The sequence below is a fragment of the Entamoeba dispar genome, genomic scaffold (assembly GCF_000209125.1).
Source record: "Entamoeba dispar SAW760 scf_1105229460661 genomic scaffold, whole genome shotgun sequence".
Taxonomy (NCBI): domain Eukaryota; phylum Evosea; order Mastigamoebida; family Endamoebidae; genus Entamoeba; species Entamoeba dispar.
This window is the reverse complement of record NW_001854304.1, coordinates 1-3,349: the sequence shown is the minus strand read 5'-3', so window position 1 is coordinate 3,349 and position 3,349 is coordinate 1. Positions and strand designations below refer to the sequence as shown.

Below are 3,349 nucleotides of genomic sequence, written 5' to 3'. Positions count from 1 at the left end.
ATTTCACAATGAAATGACTATGTGTTTTTTAAATATCTTCTTCTTTTATATTGTTATTATATTTTTATTTCATTTCCAATGAAAAATATAAGTATTTTTATGTTTTTATTATTTAAAAATTATTTTCTAATAATTTATTAATATAAATGAATATATAATTTATTCTTTTTGTATTAATTAAATGAATATGAAATAAAAATAAATATATATTTGATAATATAATAAACTATAATAAATTAAATTTGATTTTTTAAATATAAAACTATAAAATAATAAATGAGAAAAGAAAATAATTGTTTTAGATATTAAACAATAAAATAATTAATAAATATTATATAAAATATAAATAATTAAATAATTAATAATATACCATAAATGATTTATCACACTATTATTAAATTGTACCATAAAAAAATAATTATAAAAAAAGAAAAAATAATAAATAAATATTTCTTATTTCAATAAATTTAAATTAAAAAAAGGAAAAAGAATTATGACAAAGTAAATTAAATAAATGAAAAATTATAAATAAATAAAGAAAAATAAATAATATAAATAAAAAATTATAATAAGTTTTATAATAATAAATAAAATAAATAAATAAATAAATTAAAATAAATATCTCAAAGAATGAAAATTAAAAATAAATTTATTTATAAATATAAAATTATAATAATAATAAATATAAAATTAATAAATCTTTATAAATTTATAAAAACTTTAATGAAATAATAATATTTACTATTTTAATTTATTTACATAATATAATATATATTTACAAATAAAATAAAATTAAAAATAAATAATTTTTTATTCATTATTTAATTTATAATTATAAATAAAAAAAGAATTTAATAAATAATAATAAATAAATATAAAATAAAATATATAAATTGAATTTAAATATATTATTTTATAAATATTTTTATTTCATTTATAATTTTCATATAAATAATATCTAATTAAAATAAATAAATATTAATATTAATAATATTAACATTTAATAAATATAATAAATTATTTAAATGATATAATTATTTTATAATAAATATATTTAATTAGTTACTTAAATCAAAATTAATTAATAATTTAAAAATTAATTTATATATTAAATAAAAAATTAATAAAATAAGTAATAATATATCTTATTTTATATAATTCAAATTATTCATATGAGATTACATCATTCACTCTCTTCAGACCCTTGTTCATAGAGTACTTATATAAATATATATTCACCTCTATGATATCCACAATATTTCATTAATTCTTTTATATTTTTAATTATCATATCTTTTATCATTATTTTATATGAAATTATTATATTTTGTTCTTTTATCATTCATACTAATTCTTTATTAAATAATATATTTATTAATATTACTACTGGAATTACTTTCACTCTTTTTAGTTTATTAATTTGTATTATTTTGAAATGGAGATTCTATACATTTTCATGTTTGTTAGTAAATATTAGAATTATCTTTTTATCACAAACTATTATCATATCATTTATTATTCTTATTTGTTTTATCTTGTCTTCTATATAAATATATGGTATTTTATGAAATATTCACTTTTTATTAATTATTTCTTGATTTAATACAATGAACACTTCATTATTTTATATTCTTATTTTGAATTTACACATTTCATTTTTATTGAATCTTAATTTCATTTTATTCTCTTTTGTTTTATTCTTCATTTCTTCATCATTCATTATATTTATTTTATATTTTAATTTAACACCTATCCAGATATATTCTCTTATTAAATCATGCTTTTCCATTTGTGCCTTCTTCGTTATAATACAAGTTAATAATATATATATATATATTCAATTTTTGATATTTTACTGGTACAAATACCACACCATTTTAAATTATTATTACCTGTAATTAATACTTTCTTAATTCATGTAAATATATCATTTTCTTACATTAATTTTAATTGTTTATAACCATTTCTTTTTATATTAATATTCTTCATTATTCTACTTGTTAATTTCATATCATTTCATATTTATTGTATTTTATTAAATGACTATTTACATTATTTAATTTCCAATTATTAATATATATATATTCATTAAATTTAATATTTAAATATTTTATTATTATAGATGATTCATTCTTATTTTGTACTAATAAATATATTTCATTAATTTCATTTTTATTAATTCTTTTACCACATGATTTACAAAATCTCTTCAATTTCCATTTTTATTTATTTTCATCATTTCTCTTATTTTATTATCTTCCATTCATAATATATTAATATTCTTATTAATTCTAATTCATATACATCTCTTGATGATATTAATCAATATCTAATTCATTTTTATTAATATATAATCTATCTTTATTAATAATTTTGAGTAGATATTTACTTCTTGGATCTTCTTTATAATGTATAAATCAATTTTATCTAATTTAATAATTGGATAATGGATGTCAGATGCAACATATCTAAAAGTATTAATGACTTCTATATTAATTGTATTGATGTAATTTCTATTACTTTTATTCAATTTATTGATGATATTATTTTATCTATCATATTATTTTCTATTTTATTAATATATTTTATATTATCATTCTTCTCATATTTGAATACACAAATGATATTTATATAAATCGGAGTTATCAATAACAATGATTTCAATCATATTATCATTGAGTGTAATATTGTATTTTTTAATTAATTCAAATTTATAATATTTATTGAATCAATATTCATTTAATTACATTAGCGGTTGATTTATATATCAAATACTTTCTTTAAATCAAGAGTATAATTAACGATTTCTAAAATGTGATGACTTTGTGCGAATCAATAAAAATAAAATTTAATGGATCAGATATATTATTTCGGAAGAAATGAAAAAAGAAATTACATAATAAATAATAACGAATTTAACATCATCTAAAAATCATTTTATAAATATAATATCTAAATGCATTATCTGATAATTAAAAATTGAATTGAATGAGAAATAGTATGAGAAAATAAATATAAAAGAAAAAAAAATTTCCATAAAAAAAAAATATAAAAAAATAAACAAATATATATATAGAAAAAAAAAAAAGAGACATATAAATATACACAAATATACATATATATATATAGATATATACATATATATATATATACATATATATATATACAAATATATATATATATACATATATACATATAAACATATATACATATATATATACAATTATATATCTATATATCTATATATCTATTATATATGCATCTTCCCTTATTCTTTTTTTTAGTACTTCTATGATGTTAAATGGTCTCGTGGCGCAGTGGAAACGCGTCTGCCTCCTAAGCAGAAGAT

The 3,349-nt window shown here is 13.7% G+C and overlaps 21 annotated features.

The window, feature by feature from the left end:
- The first annotated feature begins 43 nt into the window (after positions 1–43).
- Positions 44–212: a sequence feature (AT_rich).
- Position 213: 1 nt separating this feature from the next.
- Positions 214–375: a microsatellite.
- Positions 312–449: a microsatellite.
- Positions 450–460: 11 nt separating this feature from the next.
- Positions 461–481: a sequence feature (AT_rich).
- Positions 482–499: 18 nt separating this feature from the next.
- Positions 500–621: a microsatellite.
- A 5-nt stretch (positions 622–626) lies between these two features.
- Positions 627–697: a microsatellite.
- A 3-nt stretch (positions 698–700) lies between these two features.
- Positions 701–834: a sequence feature (AT_rich).
- Positions 835–894: a microsatellite.
- A 2-nt stretch (positions 895–896) lies between these two features.
- Positions 897–958: a sequence feature (AT_rich).
- Position 959: 1 nt separating this feature from the next.
- Positions 960–1,137: a microsatellite.
- Positions 1,138–1,254: 117 nt separating this feature from the next.
- Positions 1,255–1,383: a sequence feature (AT_rich).
- A 236-nt stretch (positions 1,384–1,619) lies between these two features.
- Positions 1,620–1,745: a microsatellite.
- Positions 1,746–1,815: 70 nt separating this feature from the next.
- Positions 1,816–1,855: a sequence feature (AT_rich).
- A 90-nt stretch (positions 1,856–1,945) lies between these two features.
- Positions 1,946–2,118: a microsatellite.
- Positions 2,119–2,144: 26 nt separating this feature from the next.
- Positions 2,145–2,181: a sequence feature (AT_rich).
- Positions 2,182–2,336: 155 nt separating this feature from the next.
- Positions 2,337–2,375: a sequence feature (AT_rich).
- A 113-nt stretch (positions 2,376–2,488) lies between these two features.
- Positions 2,489–2,594: a microsatellite.
- An 88-nt stretch (positions 2,595–2,682) lies between these two features.
- Positions 2,683–2,725: a sequence feature (AT_rich).
- A 214-nt stretch (positions 2,726–2,939) lies between these two features.
- Positions 2,940–3,088: a microsatellite.
- Positions 3,004–3,092: a microsatellite.
- Position 3,093: 1 nt separating this feature from the next.
- Positions 3,094–3,258: a microsatellite.
- The last annotated feature ends 91 nt before the right edge of the window (positions 3,259–3,349 follow it).